Here is a 23,130-nt window from a genome sequence, read left to right as displayed (position 1 = left end):
CCTTCTGCACCCCACAATGACCTTGGGTCCAAACTCTCAGAGGGTTAAAGAATAGGAAAGCTATCAAGGAAGAGGATGGGATATGGAGTTCTGGTGGTGGGAATTGTGTGGAGTTGTACTCCTCTTATCCTACGGTTTTGTCAGTGTTTCCTTTTTATAAATAAAAATAAATAAATAAATAAAAGTTTGAGACATTCAATCTTTTTCCCCTCTCATATTAAGGAATTATGTTAAGTGAGCTAAGTCAGAAAGACAAAGACAAGTAGAGTATGATCCCACTCATAAACAGAAGTTGAGAAGAAGAACAGAAAAGGAAACTCAAAGTAGGATTTGACTGAGTTTGGAATAGGACACCAAAATAAAAATCTCTGGGTTGAAGGTAAGGGTGGATGCTCTGCTTTACTGGGTGGGGAACGGGGAGGATGGGATGGGATACAGTCTTTTGGTGATTGGAATGGTGTTTATGTATACTCATATGAACTTGTAGTCATATAAATCACTATTTAATTAATATAAGAGGGGAAAATTGATTGAATGTCTCAAAATTTTTAATGCACAGACCATAGGCTAAGTCTATGTATTATTTTAAGATACTCTTTGTGGTAATCTGTTAGGACAACAGTACAAACCTATCATTGGTGTTATTTTTTTTAATTTTTATTATTTGTAATATTTATTTATTTATTTCCTTTTTGTTGCCCTTGCTGTTTTTATTGTTGTTGTAGTTATTATTATTGTTGATGTCATTGTTGTTGGATAGGACAGAGAGAAATGGAGAGAGAAGGGGAAGAGAGAGGGGAAGAGAAAGATAGACACCTGTAGACCTGCTTCACCACCTGTGAAGCAACTCCCTTACAGCTGGGAAGCCTGGGGTTTGAGCCGGATCATTATGCCAGTCCTTTCACTTTGCACCACGTGTGCTTAACCCATTGCTCTACCGCCCTACTCCCTTATTGGTGTTATTTTAAATATCTTAACTCTTTCAAAAAATCTTTTAACTCAATTTCCAAAATCAGAGACAATAAAGATATCTCTAAAAACTTTTCTCTTTTCATTCTTGTCAGGCTTTTTTTTTCTTTTTTGTTTGCATGTAACATATTACTTAGCAAATTTTTTCTGAAATTAAAAACTAGCCAAGTAAATAGAGAGTTCAGGGTGGGTCTAACTTCAGGTGCAGTAAAAAAGAGATGCCTACATGACTATGATGCCATCAGAAAAACCTTCCTCTTTATCACTTTCTTTTAGTATTATCTGTCTTTATTTGGTGGTACATATATCCACTTATAGCTACACAGTTTTATCCACAGGATTAGCAATCCCAAAGGGAGGAAAATAACCTTTATTTCAGTTCCCAAGAGTTAGAATTCACTAGGCTTAATGACCCTCTGAATAACCCTTATCCAGTCATGATGGACGCAGGAATATCAATCTCATCAATAGGTCCATGGACAGGTTCAACGCCCTTCTCTCAGTTTTCAGTGAAGTGAGAATGAGAGTCCACAGTAACCACCCTTCTCCAGAACAGCAGAACAGGGAGTGGTTAACAGAAACAGGATACTGGGGAGTGAAGTCGCTGAAGTCAGATAAATTCAGTTTGAATTCCATTTGAGTACTTATCAGCAATCCTAGAATTTTTTCCTGAACCTCGACCTCCTCTTACGTAAAGTTATATAATAATTCTGCCTCACTGAGCAGTTCATTTTTAAATTGTTACCAGGATTATTAGTGGTGCTCAGTGCTGGCACTACAAACCCACTGCTCCCAAGACCATTTTTTCCTATTTTGTTTTGTTCGTTTTGTTTGTTTTCTTTCTAACTTCTTTATTAGGTAGAGAGAAGTTGAGAGAGGAGAGGCAATATGTGCGCTTAACCAGGTGTGCCACCATACTACCCCACCGAGGAGTTCTTAAAATCATTTGCATAAACCTATTACTGTGTTGGGCATGGGCACAGTATTCAGGAAGTGTAGGGTGCCTTTCTTCTTCCCATCTAATGAAAAAGTGCCTTACAGCCAGACATTCTTCTACAGATGACCTCTACCCAAAATCATAGCCTGCTCTACAAAATGTCTTACTCCCCTTTCATTCCTATCAACAACAGTTTACTAGTAACTCTGGAGAACTTGTGACCATCTTAGAATCTTCCTCTAGATGAAAGCAATGTTCTTCACTTACTTAAAAGTTATCACTTAGGAAGTCACACGTGGCACAAAGCTCAAGGACCGGCATAAGGATCCCGGTTCGAGTCCCCGGCTCCCCACCTGCAGGGGAGTAGCTTCACAAGCAGTGAAGCAGGTCTGCAGGTGTCTGTCTTTCTCTCCCTCTCTCTGTCTTCCCCTCCTCTCTCCATTTCTCTCTGTCCTATCCAACAACAACAACATCAGTAACAATAATAACTACAACAACAATGAAAAACAACAAGGGCAACAAAAGGGAAAATAAATAAATAATTATTTTAAAAAGTTATCACTTCTGAAATCTTGTACAGAATATCCCTGCTAGAGTCTTAAACTACATAGTATCCGAGCTAATGTATACATAGAACTACTTATACTCTTCCACAACTAAAACCTACCGCTGCCTTGGAGAGAAGGAATGCTACCTTACTTCATGATGGAGTAAGCAAAACTCAGGAGTGCCTACAGAATTTGCTAGATGTTCAGCAAATCACTAGCAAATCTGGACATGAAAATTTAGTTCTAAGTGGAGCCAAAGCTGGTTCTCAAAGTTATCAAATTAGAGGTGTGTGTGTGGGGGGGGAATCTCTGGCTCTATGCCCAGAGCTATCTGGCTTGGTATTTCACTGTCTCACCTCAAGGTATTCACTACCCACAACAAGTGCTAAAATAAGACTGGCAAAGTCCTATAAATAATTCAACTAGCCCCTGTTTGTATCAGGACTTAACACAGAAAAACCAGGAAGGGATAAAGAGACTATCTCCAAATCCTTAAAAGCCATTATCAGTTCCCTCTTCAGTTCTTCTAGACTTACTTTATAAACTGGCTTAGCTACCAACAAGTCTTAGTAGATAAATATTCTTAATATTTTCTAGGGCATGATGGAGAGAGTTTTCTTCATCACCCATATGTAGCCAGAAGATAGGAATACCTTCTAAAAATTCCATTCCACTATAAGTCAAGTGGAAAATCACATCATAGTCCTGTTTCCAAGTCAATAAAGATGAACAAACCAATAGTGGGGAGTGTCAGAGAAGAAGGTGGGAGTTTGGGAGGGAATAAATAGAGGTGAAGAAAAATATAGCCCTAAAGTTATCTTCAAATGCCAAGGGATGAGATGAAATTAAATTGCCTAGATGCATGGAATAAAAACATTATTTAGACATTTTTTCAAATCTTAAATATAAATCATAGTCCCAACAACAGGTCTGCTTAAAAAAAGTCTCTACAACATCATTAGCTCTCTCTAAACTTGCTTCCAAAGGAAAATGTCAAGCAATGAAGTGATATTAATAAAAAGTTGTGGGTCATAAACAAAAATAGCTGTAGTGTGAATGGCATCCTTGGGATCAGCAAAGCTGTTTTGTGAGATTGTGATAATTCTGGCTTCAATCCTTAAGGCAAATACTCACTTTACTGCAGCAGTCTTCATTTTCTGCATTTTTCTCCTGAAGCAACAGCAGAAATATTGATGTCTTATTTTTACATACTTAACTTCACAGAAAGAAAACAATAGAGTAGGGGGTGGGGAGTGTAGTATGACTGTGGCCAGAATATCTAAAGTAAAAAATGAATCAAAGTATTACCTTGTCAAATTTCCATAAGAAACTGGCTTAGGTCTTAGTTCATACTGACTGATAACGATAGAGAGGAGCACAACCTTCCTCTGTTCTTTTAATAAATATTTTATTTATCTAATTGATAGAGGTAGAACAAAACTGAGTTGAAAAAGGAAGACAAAGAGACAGACTGAAAGATAGACACCATCAGCACTGCTTCACAGCTCCTGAAGCTTCCTCCTGCAGGTGGAGATCAGAAGTTTGAACTCAGGTCTTTGTGAATGGTAATATGTGCACCCAATCAGGTGTGTCACCACCTGACCTCCTTCCTCCCTTCTTTCTAAGTCAGAGAAAATGTAAATGGTATCTCTGAATACTATTAACCCTTCTTCCACTGGGAAAAATCCTTTACTTCTGGACTTCACAAATGGCATACCTTTTAATATTGTACATACTGCCTGTGGGTATGTCTTCTTAATCACATTTAGAGGTGACTTCTATTTTGGATGTTCCCTAGGCTTTGGACTCTGTCCTCTCCAACTTTTTTATAACTTGTTTGTCCAGAAGGTTTCATGCTGCTCTCACAATCTCATTAGTCTTCCCTTCTAAGTTCCATGAAATAATATATCATTTAGACGTCTCCACCATTGTCCCTAGATGTAGTATATGCTTCAACTTCATTCCCCGGGTGACCGTATTTTAGGCATTTCTGCCTTAATAAATGGCCCAGCTCTACTAGTAATGAACTAGGTGATGTCCTTAACACTTTCTTCTTGTCCATTCTTTAGATCAATTTAATCCTCAATCCTGTCTATTTTACCTTCTAAATAGTTATTGAATCAATCTACGTTACCATATTCATCCTACAATCTATGGCATTGGAAGCAAATGACAGTATAGATTATGAGAACTGTGCCTGGAATCAGTTTTACCTAGTAGTACTCTTAAGTAAACCATTTAATGTGCTTATATTTCTGGATTCCCATCTGCAAAAGGAGATGCTAATACAACAAAGCTCACTAAATTGCTGTAAAAATTAATGATAAGTCACCAGCAAAGTAGTTCACTTGCAGAGTGTGCTGCTTTGCGATGTATGTGACCCAAGTTTGAATGGCAGGCCCACTGCATTGGAAAAAGCTATGTCGCCATAATCTCTCTCTCTCTCTCTCTCTCTCTCTCTCTCTCTCTCTCTCTCCCTCTCCCTCTCCCTCTCCCCTTCCCCCTCCCCCTCTCCCCCTCCCTCTCCCCTCCCTCCACCTCCACCTCCACCCCCACCTCCACCTCCACCTCCACCTCCACCTCCACTTCCACCTCCATCTCCATCTCTGTCTCTATCTGACAAAGTCATCCTGAAGTGGAGAAGCCCCAGAGATGGCCCATCCTATCAAAAAATTCAAAAAATTAATGGCAATAATTGTGAAGGACTCAGAAGAGTACTTAACACAGTTCAAGAAAATATCAGTTGTGGTTATCATTATTATTACTGCTATTGCTACTGCTACTATTATTATTGTTGCCCATCTTGTTAATTGAATCTCTTACCTACTTCCCTTTCTTATATCCTCTATTACTTCTCTCCAATTTGCTATGCACTTTAAAGCAAGACATTTGGTTCCTAAATGCAAGTCTTATTATGTGATCACAGAGTTAAATTTCAATTTCCCTCAGGACAGACTTAAATCCTTTAGTGTAACTTAAGCAGCTCCAATGTAACTGGATCTTCCCTGTCTCTCTCTTGCACCTAGTCTTTTCTGACACCTCTGGTCCTTTTTACATGACTGAAATATCCTCTACCTTCTCTGCATAGATAAATCTTGCTCTCCCATAAATTCTCTGTTAGTTGCTCCTTGTCTGCACTGGATAACTGTAATTATAATCAAAATATTCTCTTATCCGATAACTTCCCCACAAAAGTAGAAGTGAAAGCAAATCATTTTATTGTTGACTAAGCATTAAACCAGAATGTGATGGATATCACATATAATTTCCCTGAAAGATTGCAGAAACAGACAGAAGCTCATTCTTTTGTAGTCAAGTGGATACAACTTGTTATATAAATGTTTTCAGGATAAATAGCAACTAGTCCACAAGATGACTTGAATGTACCACTGTCACACAGTTTCCCTTAACTATATCTGATAATTGGGATGGCCATCTGTGTTAGTTAATTGACTTTATCTAGAAGAAAAATAAACCTTTCATACCTTTAAGACATAAAGCAGTTTAAAATCTTGGAGCAAAATTAAACTCCTACCTTCTCACAGAGACTGGAAGATAGGAGTGCTATCTTTGTGCTTATATTTTAAAGAGATGGCTTCCAGGTCCTTGTAAAAAAAAAAAACATTCCTGCTTGTAAATATGAAAAAAGACCTTTCATTTTAAAGAGATTTGTACATATTTCAAAAAGTGGAAAACTACTTGTAATGACAAATTTCCTAATGTATACAATCTACAGCTCTGGGGTGGATATTGTGTGGAAATGTACCCCTCTCATCCTATAGTCTTGTTAATATTTCCATTTTATAAATAAAAATTAAAATAATTTTTTAAAAAACTTAAGTAAATAAATAAAAGGAGTTAAGAAAATCTTCCCTTTAGTTTGAACAGGCAGTACTGAACCTATTGTTTTTCATTTGTATATGTTCTTCTGTTTGTACCAGAATAGTTTAGTTGATGAAGGCTGATGATAACACCCCTTATATTATGCTTAAAGGATCATTTCAATATTTCATTGATTTTATATGTGATCAGTGCCTAACAGGTTAAGGACACTCAGTATACCACTCACATTGTGGTTAATAAACTGATATAACTTTGCCTGAATGAACCTTTCAGTTAGTGAGAGAGCCAGGTGATTAAATAAGTAAATAGTTGTATAATTTAAAATGTGATATGCAGAGCTATATATAGATTCAATGCAATTTCCATCCAGGTTCCACAAAATTTCTTTGAGAGAATATAACAAAAGTTACAATATTTTATCCGGAACTGGAAAATACTTAGAACTGACAAAGCAATGCTAAGGACAAAGGCCAAAATTGAAAGTATCATTCTTCCAAATCTCAAATTCTATTGCAGGGTTATTGTAATTTAAATTTCCAGCTGTATTTAAGGTAAACCATTAGTCCTCCCAATAAAAGAAAAGAAAAAAACCTGCCTATTACTACAACAACAAAAAAAAGATATACAGACTAGGAAGTTGGGCGGTAGCACAGCAGGTTAAGTGCACATGGCGCAAAGCACAAGGACCTCCATAAGGTTCCCTGTTCAAGCCCCCGGCTCCCCACCTGCAGGGGACTCGTTTCACAGGCGATGAAGCAGGCCTGCAGGTGTCTATCTTTCTCTCCCCCTCTCTGTCTTCCCCTCCTGTCTGTATTTCTCTCTGTCCTATCCAACAACGATGACATCAATAATACCTACAACAATAAAACAACAAGGACAACAAAAGGGAATAAATAAATAAATATAAAAGAAGAAAAAAAAGATATACAGACTAGTGGAATAGAACTTATGGTCCAGAAAAAAGCCTCAAATATTATTTTTGGCAAAGGGGCCCAAAATATTAAATGGAGAACAACAAATGATGTTGCAAAAGTTGAGCTGAAATGTGCAGAAGAATGAAAGTGGCCCACTACATTTCACCACTCACAAAAGTCAACTCCAAGTGGATCAAAGATTTGGACATTAGATCAGAAACCATGAAATATTTAGAGGAAAACAGTGACTATTTAACAGTGATAATTTTCCAAATAAGAGGTTTTGTTTGTTTTCTGTTTTGTTTTTCCCACCTAGCTTACTGTTGAGTCTCCATGCCTCTAGATAGCTCCTCAGCTCCAAGCAGCCATTTATTTTTTTTTAGTAGTAGTCAGAGATGTGGAAATCCACAGAACTGCTTCACAGCTTGCAAAGTTTTCTCACTGCAGGTAGGAACCTGGAACTTTGGACCCAGGTCCTCATATGTGGTAATGTGTATCTCTGTGATGTGCCATCATCCAGCTCTAGATAACTGCCTTTTATGTTAAGAATGAGGAAACTCTTCATCCTCCGAAGGGAGGTTGGACCACATACTCTATGTTCCACCTAAAGAAGATGGGTCCTGAAATTAGGACAGTTTGGAACGTTCCTACTCATGACTACAGAATGTGAGCTCAGATCTATAGAGATGCAGAGGTCACATAGGCTCCTAAGCTGAATACGGACCCCAGATCAGATCAAATTAATGGGGTTTACAGTCAACAATACTTATACACCTTTCCCATATTTGGGAGCTATTCTCTTCCCTAATCCAGCTTTCTGGTTCTTTTTCCAGCCATGACATCATCTCCCCAGACAATAACTTATATCCACCTGCATATCAGATGGCAGGCTCAGGAAAAAAAAAAAAACTAGTATAGTCATGGGCTCTTTGGAATATAACTAAAATAGGACTACTAATTACCTACAAAACAGAGACCTCCCCAACTCATCAGCACTATTTCAGCCTTTATATTCATGATTAGTCAACAATTTGTTTGGCTTTATGTAGTCAACACTTTTTTCAACCACCAGGTTCCAGATTCTAGCATGATGCCAAACAGACTTCTCTGGACAGATGACCTCACTAATGTGTCCTGGAGTCCAGATTCCCCAGAACCCCATCCCACTAGGGAAAAATAAACACATGCTGGGAGTATGGATTGACCTATCAACACCCATGTTCAGTAGGAAAGCAATTATAGAAGCCAGACCTTCCACCTTCTGAACCCCATAATGACCCTGGGTCCATACTCTCAGGGGGATAAAGCATAAGAAAGCTATTGGGGGAGGGGATGGGATATGCATCTCTGGCAATGGGAATTGTATGGAATTGTGCCCCTCTTATCCCACAATATTGTCAATCATTAGTAGATGACTAATAAAAATTGACAAATATAGTATAGATAGTTATAGAAATAATAGTCAACCCATATCTGTGACTTTGGAGTTCTGGTGGTGGGAATTGTGTGGCATTGTACCCCTCTTACCTTATGTTTTTTGTCAGTGTTTCCTTTTTATAAATAAAAAAGTAATAATAAAAACAATAAGGAAACTCACTCTCCCTTTGAAGAGTGGGGTACTTTCTACTTTGTTGCTGTATAATGAAAACAATGTCCTGGAGAGGCCCACAAGAGAATTTATGATGATGTTCCAGATGGAAATGACCAGTGATGGTAAAGAGAGGGGTCTATTAGAGGTCTAGGCCAATCATATCTATATGACAATGCAAAGATCCCCTGACTAGGGTCCCAGATAATGGAGTGGCCTGATCTTAGCCAAAAAGGCTATCATTATGTGAGCCAGTCTCTTGCCCTTTTCCAGCTTTTCTTTCTTTATCTGATGAGCTTAGACTTTCTCACAGTTGTTAAACCACTGAATGACATTTATTGTATAAAACCAGTATTAGAGTATACTATGACAGGAAAGGTCTCACCCGAGTAATGAAGCTGTGGTTGTCATTCCACACGTGAAGTCTCTAGACACAGTCTGAAGTGAAGCATTTGAGGTGGCAATCGTTGTGTTGGTTAGGTTGTGATCGACAGATGCAATATTATTTGATATGGATTGGGAGAGGCATAAGGGAAAGTGGGCCCTATCCAAGGGTTCCAGGACTGGGGGAAGTAGGGGCTCTATAGTGGAGATGTGAGGTTCCTGCTATCTTAGGGTTCCAAAAGACAATCGATAGTTAATGTTATCATCACATTATTTGGTAATTGGGTTAACTTTGAAAAGTCCTTTTGTTAGGGTTTGCTGTACAGTACCCAGTATCTTGTATATAGCTGTGCTATTGGTTGCTTCTGATCTAGTTGGTCTAGGCTTTTGAGAGAGTCTGCATATCAATTACACTGCATATATTGAGAAAAGATTCAGTTTGTGTTTTGAAAAACTTTGAGACATACAATTAATTTTCCCCCTCTCGTATTAATTAACTAGTGATGTATGTGACTACATTTTACTAGGAGTGTACATAAACACCATTCCCAACACCAAAAGATTGTGACCCATCCCTCCCACCCACTCTCACCCCCCACTGGCCCAGGAAGCTGCATGTCTACCCCTTACCTCAATTAAAATTTGAGGTGCCCTACTTACAATTTGGTCAGGTCCTGCTTTTAGTTTCCCTTTCAGATCTTCTTAATCAACTTCTGTTGATGAGTGGGATCATCCCATACTCATCTTTATCTTTCTGACTTAGCTCACTTAACATAATACCTTCTAGTTCCGTCCAAGATGGGTCAGAGAAGGTAGGTTCATTGTTCTTGATAGCTGCATAGTATTCCATTGTGGTATATATACCACAGCTTTTTTTTTTTATTAGTATCTATTGTTTTTTTGTTTTTTGTTTTAATTTTTTATTTAAGAAAGGATTAGTGAACAAAAGCATAAGGTAGGAGGGGTACAACTCCACACAATTCCCAACACCCATTCCCCATAACCCACCCCCTCCCCTGATAGCTTTCCCATTCTCTATCCCTCTGGGAGCATGGACCCAGGGTCGTTGAGGGTTGCAGAAGGTAGAAGGTCTGGCTTCTGTAATTGCTTCCCCGCTGAACATGGGCGTTGACTGGTCGGTCCATACCCCGAGTCTGCCTCTCTCTTTCCCTAGTAGGGTGTGACTCTGGGGAAGCTGAGCTCCAGGACACATTGGTGGGGTCTTCAATCCAGGGAAGCCTAGCCAGCATCCTGGTGGCATCTGGAACCTGGTGATTGAAAAGAGAGTTAACATATGAAGCCAAACAATTTGTTGAGCAATCATGGATCCCAAGCTTGGAATAGTGGAGAGGAAGTGTTAGGGAGGTACTCACTGTAAACTCTAGTGTAGTCCTGCTTTCAGGTATATATTTTGCAGTAGTTTATGGATACGTGTGCACATAAGCTCTCTCTCACAGAAACTGGTGTATATCTAGGTTATGGGACTTTGTTAGAAAGTGAACTACCTGAGATGAAATTAGAGTGTACTATTAAAGGAAAGGTCTCACCCGAGTAATGAAGCTGAAGGGTTGTCATTCCACACGTGAAGTCTCTGGATACATTCTGAGGTGAAGCATGTTGAGGTAGCAATCGTTGCTTTGGTTAGGTTGTGATCGGCAGATGCAATGTTATTTGGTTTGGATTGGGAGATGCATACGGGAAAGTGGGCCCTATCCAAGGGTTCCAGGACTGGGGGAAGTAGGGGCTCTATAGTGAAGATGTGAGGTTCCTGCTGTCTTAGGGTTCAAAAAGACAATCGATAGTTAATATTATCATCACATTATTTGTTAATTGGGTTAACTTTGAAAAGTCCCTTTGTTATGGTTTGCTGGACAGTACCCAGTATCTTGTATATAGCTGTGCTATTGGAAGCTTCTAATCTACTTGGTCTAGGCTTTTGAGAGAGTCCGCATATCAAATACATAGCCTATATATTAAAAAGATTCAGTTTGTCTTTTGAGAAACTTTAAGACATACAATTGATTTCCCCCTCTCATATTAATTAGCTACTGATTTATATGTCTACATTTTGCTAGGAGTGTACATAAACACCATTCCCACCACCAAAAGACTGTGACCCATCCCTCCCGCCCACTCCCACCCCCCACTGGCCCAGGAAGCTACATGCCTACCCCTCACCACTGGGTTTTTACTTTGGTGCCCTACTTACAATTTGATCAGGTCCTGCTTTTAGTTTCCCTTTCAGATCTTCTTAGTCAGCTTCTGTTGATGAGTGGGATCATCCCATACTCATCTTTATCTTTCTGACTTAGTTCACTTAACATAATTCCTTCTAGCTCTGTCCAAGATGGGTCAGAGAAGGTGGGTTCATTGTTCTTAATAGCTGCATAGTATTCCATTGTGTATATATACCACAGCTTTCTCAGCCACTCATCTGTTGTTGGGCACCTGGGTTGCTTCCAGGTTTTAGCTATTATGAATTGTGCTGCTATGAACATAGGAGTACACACCTCTTTTTGGTTGGCTGTTATGGAGTCCTTGGGGTATAACCCCAGGAGAGGAATTACTGGGTCATATGGAAGGTCCATGTCTAGCCTTCTGAGAGTTTTCCAGACTGCTCTCAACAGAGGCTGGACCAATTTACATTCCCACCAGCAATGTAAAAGGGTTCCTCTGTCCCCACAACCTCTCCAGCATTTATTGCTGCTGTCCTTTTTGATGTATGCCATTCTTACAGGAGTGAGGTGGATTCTTAGTGTTGTCTTAATTTGCATTTCTCTGACAATCAGTGACCTAGAGCAGTTTTTCATATGTTTGTTAGACTTTTGGATCTCCTCTGTAGTGAATGTTTTGTTCATATCCTCTGCCCATTTTTGGATGGGGTCATTTGCTTTTTTGGTGCTAAGTTTGCTGAGCTCTTTATATATTTTGGTGATTAGTTTCTTGTCTGATGTATGGCATGTGAAGATCTTCTCCCATTCTGTGAGGGGTCTCTTTGTTTGTTTAATAATTTCTTTGGATGTGCAGAAGCTTTTCATAGTATACTCTAATTCCATCTCAGGTGGTTCACTTTCTAACAAAGTCCCAAAACCTAGATATACACCAGTTTCTGTGAGAGAGAGCATATGTTCACACGTATCCATAAACTACTGCAAAATATATACCTGAAAGCAGAAGTACACTAGAGTTTGCAGTGAGTGTCCCCCTAACACTTCCTCTCCACTATTCCAAGCTTTGGGTCCATGATTGCTCAACAACTTGTTTGGCTTCGTATGTTAACTCTCTTTTCAGTCACCAGGTTCCAGATGTCATCAGGATGCCGGCCAGGCTTCCCTGGACTGAAGACCCTACCAATGTATCCTGGAGCTCTGCTTCCCCAGAAACCCACCCTACTAGGGAAAGAGAGAGGCAGACTGGGAGTATGGACCGACCAGTAAACGCCCATGTTCAGCGGGGAAGCAATTACAGAAGCCAGACCTTCTACCTTCTGCAACCCACAATGACCCTGGGTCCATGCTCCCAGAGGGATAGAGAATGAGAAAGATATCAGGGGAGGGGGTGGGATATGGAGAATGGGTGGTGGGAATTGTGTGGAATTGTACCCCTCCTACCCTATGGTTTTGTTAATTAATACTTTCTTAAATAAAAAAAACAAACAAACCAGTATTAGGTTTGACTTGAGAGTTAGAGAAGAAATATACCTAGGATTTTAAGTGAACCTTAAGTTCAACTTCATTTACTTATTCGGTGATTCTGATAAAGGTTGTCATAGACACAGTAACTGCCACTGAAGAAAGACTGGTCCTGAAATGAGTGCAGCCCAGAATGTTCCCAGCTGTGACCATGGGCTGTGAGTTTAGAGTAACAGGTACTAGGAGGTTACACAGGCTCCTGTGCCGTATGTAAATACATATGGGCTCTGGTTCAGATTAATGGGGTAAATAGTTAATTGTATTTATATACTTTCTTCAATTTTGGGAGCTACTTCCTGCCCTAATGCAGCTTTCAGCCCTATTCTCAACTCTGACAACATCTTCCCAGACAATGTTTTTAATGCATGTTAGCTATCAAGATCAAACAAAATTTACTAAAGTGGGGGGAGGATAGCATAATGGTTACGCAAAAAGAATTTCATACAGGAGGCCTCAAAGTCCCAGGCTCAATCTTCCACACCACCACAAGCTAGAACTGTGTGATGGTAAAAAAGAAAAAAGAAAAAAGAAAAGAAAGAAAGGAAGAAAGAAAGAAAGAAAGAAAGAAAGAAAGAAGAAAAGAAAAGAAGAGGAGAGGAGAGGGGAAGGGAGGGGAGGAGGGGAGGAGGGGGGAAGAGAGAAAAGGGAAGGGAAGGGAAGGAGGACTGAGGAAGAGGGAAAGGAAGAGGGAAGGGGGAAGGGGGAAGGAGAGGGAGAGGGAAGGGAAGGGAAGGGAAGGGAAAAGGAAAAGAAAAAGAAAAAGAAAGAAAAAGAAAGAAAAAGAAAAAATAAATACTGAAGTTATGGGGTCCTAGGAATATAACTAAAATAGACTTCCTGGCTTCTCTCTATCCTAAGATCCCTATTCTTATCTGTTCTGTTTTTACTTTATGATTCCTGATTATGATCCAATTTTATTGCTTTTTTTCTTGCTTTGTGGTTTACCTTCTTTCAGTGACAAAGTTGCAAACGCTACTATGATTCCATCCTCACTTCCCTGGGCAGACAACCTCACCAATGTCAATGTATCCTGGAACTTCACCTCTCCAGAGCCCTACCCCACTAGGGAAAAATAGAAACAGGCTGGAGATATGGATCAGATCAACCTGCCAAGCCAGAACTCCCACCTTTAGCACTCCCAAAAGAAAACTGTCCATACCCCAGAGGCAGAGCAATGTTAGGAAAAGATAACCAGATGGCTTAGAATTGTAATTCCATCAAGACTCCAAGACCCAGAAAGAGAAGAAAGAAAGAAAGAAAGAAAGAAAGAAAGAAAGAAAGAAAGAAAGAAAGAAAGAAAGAACATTCACAAGTAGTACTAGGTAGAGATTTGACTTAGAAAGGGAAAGCAGAACCATAGAGAAAATATGGGCAAATATCCAGAGCCCTGCCCCAGTAGGGGAAAGATAGAAATAGGCTGGGGGTATGGATCAACCTGCAAATGTCTATGTCCAGTGGAGAACCAACTACAGAAGCCAACCTCCCAACTTCTATACCCCACAGTGATCCTGGGTCCATACTCCCAAAGAGATAAAGAATAGGAAAACTTCCAACGGAGGAGATAGGATATGCTACTCTGGCGGTGGGAATTGTATGGAATTGTACCACTCTTATCCCACAGTCTTGTCAATAATTAGTAAATAACTAATAAAAATGGGCAAATATAGTATAAATAGTTATAGAAATAATAGTCAACCCATATCTGACTTTGGGAGAACTACAGCAATTTCCAGTGAAGGGAGTGGGGATACAGAACTCTGGTGGTGGGAACAGTGTAAAATTATGTCCCTGTTGTCTCATAATTTTGTAAATCAAAATTGAATGACTAATAAATAACACATTAATCTAAAAAAGAAAATATAAAAAATAAAAAGAGAGAAAACTGTCTCATGCTGCTATTATTGACTCCATCTTTAAAGGATAAAAGGATGGTGCCATTAAACTTGTGAATCCTAAGTATCATCAATGCTGATGCAAATTCAGGCAGTCAAGTCATATAATTATAAAATGAGTGTTCTATTTCCCAGGGTATTAATTAGGACAAATACTCAATTTTCTAGACATTGGGTATATGCTAACATCAATCTAAGCCATATATTTCATATTAGAACTTGTGATAAAGGTTTATAAATCAGATTTATATGTGACAAAAAAGGGACAGGACACAACCAGTGGGTCTTCTTCCAAGGGTTCTGCCCAGGTAGGCAACAATAATGCCTGATTTTATTCCCACCTAGTCAGAGACACACCTCATTGCTCTCCAAGTTAAATCCCATCTTTATACTCTATGCCCTAGGCTAATATGTATACTAATATTTATTTTGATCTAAGCCATCAAGCTCCCTTCTTAGGTGATGCATGGGTGGCATAAACAACTTATTATTATTATTATTATTATGCCTCCAGGGTCATCGATGGGGTGCGCTCTAGAATCCACTGCTCGTGGAGGCTACCTTTTTCCTTTTGTTGCCCTTGTTGTTTATCATTTTTGTTATTATTATTGTTATTGCTGTCATAATTGTTGGATTGGACAGAGAGAAATTGAGAGAGGTGGGGAAGATAGAGAGGGGAAGAGAAAGACACCTGAAGACCTGCTTCACCGCCCATGAAACGACCTGCAGGTGGGTAGCTGGGGGCTCAAACTGGGATCCTTATGCCTGTCCTTGAGCTTAGCGTCATGTGTACTTAGCCCGCTGAGCTATGTTGAGCCCCCTACAACTTTTTTTAAAATGTTTGCTGTTGCAACAAATATATTCAAAGTGTAATGCTTGAAATTATAGTAGTAACCTATAGTTCTTATTCAGTGGAAGCCTGAGAATTTGTATTTGTAACAACTTCCTCACTTAATACTTATGCTAGTTGTCAAGGACCCCAAATTTTTCTCGAAATCACTGTTTGATGTTATTAATTCTTAATCTTGACTGTATAGCAGAATCATCTAGGGTAGTTAAAAATTGTTGAAGTTCTACCTCAGAATATTTAAGTCAGAAACTTTTGGAATCTAGTCAGCCATCTGTATCTTTTAAAGTGCTACATAGAAACTAGGGTTAACAACAACTGTTTTAGGTAAAGCTCCAGAGTAATAAAGCAGAGAAATGAAGGGAAGGTAGAGAGGACAGTAAGAAAACAATGATCATCCTAGCTAAACAGGTGGAAAAGTATAGTCAAATAAGAACATCATAGGTTATGATTACATAGTCCAAGCCTGCCCTATGAAAGATGGACCAGAGAAGAAGAGAGAGTCCATTGACAAGAGCTCATGACAGATAATAGTGGATTTAGAATTGATTCCAGCTTCTCATGGTTTCCATTCCAGTGGATTCCTTCACTCCATTGAACTTGGATTCAAGCTTGGACAACCCTCAAAAACCTCATGAGAAATTTATCCACAAGGACAGGCAATAAACCAGTTTGAGGATACAGTGTGATAAATACCACTCAGTGGGAATAGGAGTACCAAGGTCATTAGCTCCATATATTAAAGTGATGTATCAGCCCTGAGTGGTGGAGAATAAAGGAAAATTCAGAGAGAAAAGTACAAACCAAGGCACTGAGTTTAGTTTGCAAAGAATATCCAAACCTCTCACAAGAGTTGCATCAAAGAGAAGCAGGTAGGGCTCAAATCTTAAAGTACACAAATTTTATAGGTGACGGGGGAAACTCTGGTACATTTTAAATAGTAGATCATGAAATAGCTGAATAAGATTTTGAATTTAGATAGGTCATTCTGTTGGGAGTGAAGAAGTTCATTTGAGGATAGCTCCTTTTAGAGTAGGGGAATGTTTGTAATGCTATTGATATAGATGAGAGAATGTATATTAAAGATATATCTTGGGCCCAAAGTATATCTATATCTATAAATCTGCATATATAGCCAACTAGAGCAGTGAATTTGAGACTAGAAGACCTGGTGAATGATTTGAGGTGACATGTGAGCAAGGGTTGTAACTCTGTGATAACACCATTTCCTGGACTTCAATGAGATAAACTATGACAGGAGCACTGAAGGAAAAGCAGATGTAAGGGTGATGAGTCCCATTTTGACAACACTGAGTACTTGGAATATCAGTAAGCTATCCAAGTGGAGGTGTCTAGTGCATGTTGTACAAGAGGGAAAAAAAAATGTGATTCCTATTAGGGAGAGTTGGAATCACAGAAGTAACTGACTAAAAAAATAATAACAGCAAGGGTGATGCAGTCATGGAAACCTGGAAGGATGCCAACATTTGAGGGGAATTCAGAACAAAATGAAGCAATTAAAGAAAGAAAGAATCTAGTGAAAAAATAGAAGTGTTATATGTGAGTATCAACTTTCCTCTAGCCATACAATTTTTTTAAGATGAGATCTGAATTTGACTTTTCATTTATTCCTTTTCTTCCTTTCCAAAATGGAAAGGAAAGCATAACAAAGAAAACAAGTCTGTGTAATAAAGAGATAGATGGAAGAAAAGTGTGGGTGAATGAAAAAAAGAATCTCATATTCAAAGATCTGGAAAAGATATTGAGGAACTGAGGTATGTACAGTTCCTGACTAGCAGTGGAGTTTAAAGAAGCTGGTTTTGGGGCCTGGCAACTGTTCACCAAGTCAAGCACATACATTACTACCACGTGCAAGAGCTTAAGTTCAAGTCCCTAGTTCCTACCTGCAGGAGGCATACAACATAAGCAGTGAATCCGGCTGAAGGTATCTATTTTTCTCTCTTCCACTCTATTTCCCTCTCCCTCTCATTTTTTTCTGTCCTATGAAAATAAAGGGGAAAAAGTGACCACTGGCAGTGGTGGGTTTATAGTGTAAGAAAAGAACCCCAGAGATAAGCCTGGTGGCAATAAATAAAATAAAATAAAGCTGGTGTCATAAGAGTCAAGTGATTTTATCATATCCCCTTGTTTTAAGTTGTAGCTGAGGAAAACACTTGAAAAAAAAATCTCTGAATGTACAATGTGGCATGGCAGATTTACTATGATTAACAGAAGGAATCCTCAGGGAAGTTGGCAGCACCAAGAAGAAAATAATGGCATAAAAATCAAGGCAGCACTAATAGAGAAAGGTCCACAGAATCAAATGCTGCTGAGGGATCAGATAACCAAAGTCAACTTTTGTCACTGTAGTCATGAAATAATCAAAAGTTAATGGGCAATGACCAAATGGGAGAGATAGTAAATGGACAGTGAGTTCTATCTACTTAAGGAATAACAACAAAGTGGCTGATAAAACAATTAGAAATAGATAATGGGAAATAAGATTATTTGAAACATGACGTCCACTGGTATATGTACCAACTGATTGCTCTGAGCAGATATTTTCAGTTCAAATACTTTGAATGCCTCTTTACTTTTAGTCAAAGGCCTGCTCCTTGATCTTTGAGTCAGTTACCTCATTATTATTGATCAACTACACATTACTCTCAGAAACAAATGTTGAGGGAAGAATTGCAAGTTAAGGAGAAATTTGGCACTTACACAAGCATACTTCAGAAAGGACTTACCATGATTTCCCATGTGCTTGCTATTGCTTTTCTGATATTTGAGTTTCTATTTTATTTAGAAAGTTTTCTTATAAACTGTTACAGAAAATATTAAAAGTTGAACTGCCTGACTTCAATTCTCTCTCTTAGTTAAAGTTATATTTTATATTTATTTGTTTATTTTCTCTTTTGTTCCCCTTGTTATTTTTTAGTTATTATTGTTGGTGCTATTGACATCATTGTTGTCAGATAGGACAGAGAGAAGTGGAAAAAGGAGGGTGAGACAGAAAAGGGGAGAGAAAGATAGACATCTGCAGACCTGCTTCACTGCCTGTGAAAGGACTCCCCTGCAGATGGGGAGCCAGAGGCTCAAACCCGGATCCTTACACCGGTCCTTGCGTTTCATGCCACATGCGCTTAACCCACTGTGCTACCGCCAGACTCACTGTTAAAATTATTTTAACAATATATGTATTTCAGTAGAAAGATGGTGTCTCCATATAAGTTAGCGCTTGTGCATTAATCTTTTACTTCATCTAGTTGAGACAATAAATTCATTTAAAAGGAAGATTAAAAGGAGAAAATATAAATTCATGGTTGCCTGTAGCTTCTTACTTACAAGTTCAAAATTGTCTTCCTTTGTTGCTTTTAGTCATGATCAACTTGTCTCAAAAGCTGGCATGTCAAAGCTGTGCTAAGAAAGAAAAAAATTAGTAAAAAAAATATATTTTAAAATTCATCCAGACAGTGGTGCACATGGTTAAGCAGACACACTGCTATGTGCAAGGACCTAGGCTCAAGCCCCTGGCCCCCACCTGCAGGGACAAGGCTTCACAAATAGTGAAGTAGTACTGCAAGAGTTTGTCTTTCTCTTTCCCTCTCTATCTCCCCTGCTCCTCTCAATTCCTCCTTGCCCTATCAAATAACATAAGGGAGAAAAGGGAAAATAGCAGTTTGAGTGATGGATTCGTCATGCTGACACTGTGAGCTCCAGAGATAAATTTGGAGGCAAATTAATTAATTAATCAATCAATTAATTAAAAACAAAATAAATAACAATAAACAAGCAGGCAAACCATCTTTTCAGATACTGTAATAGAGTTGATATATTTCTATCAGACACCCATTCCTTAAGGTTTGGAAGTATCCTTTCTCAAAGTGCCAGACTAATTCTATACAAAATGCACTCTCATTGAATAGCAGCAGAGTCAGTACCAGAAGATGTTAGAGAAAATAATTTTTATGACCCTGCATTAGACATGCTTAGCACATGACTTGCTGGGAATTAGGACCCAACAGTCTGTATTTTAAATAAGCTTTAAGTTTGCTGAAGTACATGGAAACACTGTTTTAGGTTCCTGGGGAATATCCATGTCTCATACACCTGTGTGTTACATATGGTAGTGCATGCGCTCCACCAGGTGAGCTATCTCAACCTCCTTAGTTTATAGTTTAGCTTTATAGAAGGAATAAATGAAGGGAAATTTATGAAAAGGTGTAACTTTTTTGTGAGTTTCAATTATCAATATTACAGTAACTTTATACAATTTTTTAATTTTAAGAAAGAGGTTAATTTGTAAATGAGATATAGAACTGCAGATACGAGTTTTGACTGCCTAAGAGAAATATGAGCCTGAATAAAACACTAGTGCCTTGTTTGATTTATATTTATTAATTTATTTGCCACCAGGATTATCATGGGGGCTTGGTGCCTGCACAACAAAAAGTCACTGCTGCCAGTGTTCCATCCTCTCTCTCTCTCTCTTACTCTCTCTCTCTCCCTCCCTTCCTTTCTTTCTTCCTTACTCCCTTCCTTCTTCCCTTGCTTGATTTTTATATCCTAATGATAGGGATGGATGCTTTGAAGTTTCCAGGACTGGGACTTTAACATAGATGATCATACATGGTGATGTGTACTTTACCGGTTGTACCACAACTGGACTCTGCAAACCAAGTGTTTTGAGTGGGATTTTTTTTTAATTTAGTGAAACCAAAGATTATCAAAATTCACCGTCTTCGCCTTTCCAGTTTCAAGAGTGAAATAGATGCAGAGTTGCAAAAGAAAGATATGGCATGGTGTCGGGCGGTAACGCATCTGGTTAAGCGCAAGTGGCACAAAGCACAAGGACCAGCCTAAGGATCCTGGTTCCAGACCCCGGCTCCCCACCTGCAAGGGTGTTGCTTCATAAGTGGTGAAGCAGGTCTGCAAGTGTCTATCTTTCTCTCCCCCTCTCTGTCTTCCCCTCTGTAGGGAACTGTGAGGATAAGGTAGAGCTTGGTGGGACCCCCCCCCCCCATTGAGAAGTGAGGGCCTAAGAGGCACAGCCAGTGCAGTCAGTCTCTCTCTACTAAGAGGTTGAGCAAGGAAGGACATGGCCTCCAGGGTCTGCCCTATCAGCCTCCCTGCCTCACAATAACCCACCCCCTTATTATCTACATAATCATTGTTTTGCCTGAGAGTCCCCTCCCTATTTCCCCATTCCATTCCTTTGATCATATCTGATCTATCTTCTCTCTGCCCTCAGGATCCCACTCTAGCTGCTGGTTACTGATAACCTTGTTTTCTCGTTCCCTTAACTGATTAAACCTCTTGCTCAACAATTACTGGAAAAGTCCTGACCCTCCCCCAGACCCTTTGCCTCCCTACCATATATGGTATACACATGTCACTTCCTCCTGTGACCCCTTATTAACCCTGCTTTGCTGTTTAATAAAGGGATTGCCCATGAGACAAGTCCCGGGTCTTCTCTCACCTTGACGCTAGCATCAGGCATAGAGAGAGACCTGTACAACTCCACCCCTGCTGCCCCAGAACATTCTCTTAGGCCCCTGCATCTGGTGTGCAACAGAGCGGGTAAGCCAGGAGTTTGTGCCCGGGAAAGAGGCTTCCCCACTGAAGAGTCTGACACCCCTCCTGTCTCCATTTCTCTCTGTTCTATCCAACAATGATTACATCAATAACAACAATAAGAACTACAGCAAAGGGCAAGAAAAGGAAATAAATAAATAAATATTTTTTTAAAAGAAAGATATGGTAGACAGTTCAAATATAATTAATGAAACTTTAGGCATTGACAAGTATAGATTATGAGAAAAAGGCCTTTACAACAGTAAATTAAATCTTGATTCTTCTTGGTGACAAAGGCTATCTAACTGGTTCATGCTTACGATGTGATGCTTTTAAAGGATAAAATTCTGGCATATATAATGATGTTATGTTTGTATTATTGCTCTGCTGGCATTTTGAAGAGTTCCTTTTTTTTTTTTTTATCAAAGAAAAGATGTACAAAAATCAATGGTCCCTATCTTAAATGAATCACTCATAGTGCTTATAACCATACTGTACATACTGTGATAAATTCCTTGGCCTTTGCCAGCATCCAAAAGAACAGTGCAGATGAAAAAGACTTGGAAGATTTACAGTTTGGAATATGGTGTACATCACTCCCAAAGCCACCACCTTATTTTATTTCCCTCAGTTCACATTTCCAGGGCCATTTGTTAGCACTTATCCCTGTAGAACAAGCACAGATTGACAATTAACATTGTTTAGAGTTATAAAATATTGGTTGTGTATCGTATTCATTTTTTACTCTTTTTATTTATATTTTCATTTTTTAACCAAAGTAACATTGAATTATGTGTATTATATAGTGTATTATGCTGTGTACTATATAATCTTTCTTTATTGCCGTAAGGGTTATAACTGGCTCAGTTCCTACACTATGAATTCACTGTTCCTGGCAACCTTTTTTTTTCATTCTTTGTTCTCTTAATTTGCTTCCACCAAATAATATTTAAAAATAAATTGAGAGGGGAATGGGAGGTAGAGAAAGAGAAAGAGAAGGGGGGAGAGAGAGAGAGAGACCTGAAGACCTTCTCTCCACATGGAACTTTCCCCCCCACCCAACACAGGTGGATAGCAGGTTTTTGAGCATGGTGAGATGTGCACTCTCAATATTGTGTGCTAGACTACTTATTAATACCACAAACAAAAATAAATTCAGACTGAACTAATGACTTGAATGTAGTACCTGGAGCCTAAAAAATGTATTTATAGACTCAGTATATTTCCTCCCTAACTTGAAGCCAAACCCCATAAACCTGATGCCAATTTGGATACAACAAATGAAATTCAATGATTTAACAACTGGAAAAAAGCCTAAGCTAGTCAGATAAAGAAGGAACTATAAAAGCTGGGAAAAGGCAAGGGACTAGTTCACATTATTATTATGGTCTTTTTGGTCACTGCCAATTCACCCCATCACCTGAGGATCTAGTCAGGGAATCCTTGAATTTCCCCATAGATTCAAAGAGACTAGACATTGAGTAAACCCTTGTCTCTGCCATCAATGGTCACTTCCATCAAGAAAATAGTTATAACCCCTCTAGTGAGCCTCTTAAGGGCCATGCCCTCACTGTAAACTATCAATGGTAAGGGCTGCCTCACTCTTTGAAAGGGTGCCACTTGAAGAAAACTGGTCTTAAAATAAGTGCAGTCTAGAATGTTCCCGGTTGTGATCATGAACTGAAAGTTCAGAATGACAGAGACTCAGAGGCTTCTGTACTAAATATGAAAATAAATGGGCCCTGGGTCAAATCACTGGGGTAAACAGTAAAATGTATATATATTTTTCCTTCAAGTTTGAGAGCTACTCTCTGCCCAGATCCAGACTTCTAGCCCTATTCTCAAATCTGGCACTATCTTCCCAGACAATATTTTTACCCATCTCCATGTTAGTTACAAGATCCAGCAAAGAACTGATAAGTCATGGCCCCCTAGGAACATA

The sequence above is a fragment of the Erinaceus europaeus genome, chromosome 11 (genome assembly GCF_950295315.1).
Source record: "Erinaceus europaeus chromosome 11, mEriEur2.1, whole genome shotgun sequence".
Lineage (NCBI taxonomy): Eukaryota > Metazoa > Chordata > Mammalia > Eulipotyphla > Erinaceidae > Erinaceus > Erinaceus europaeus.
Note: the sequence above shows the minus strand (reverse complement) of the source record.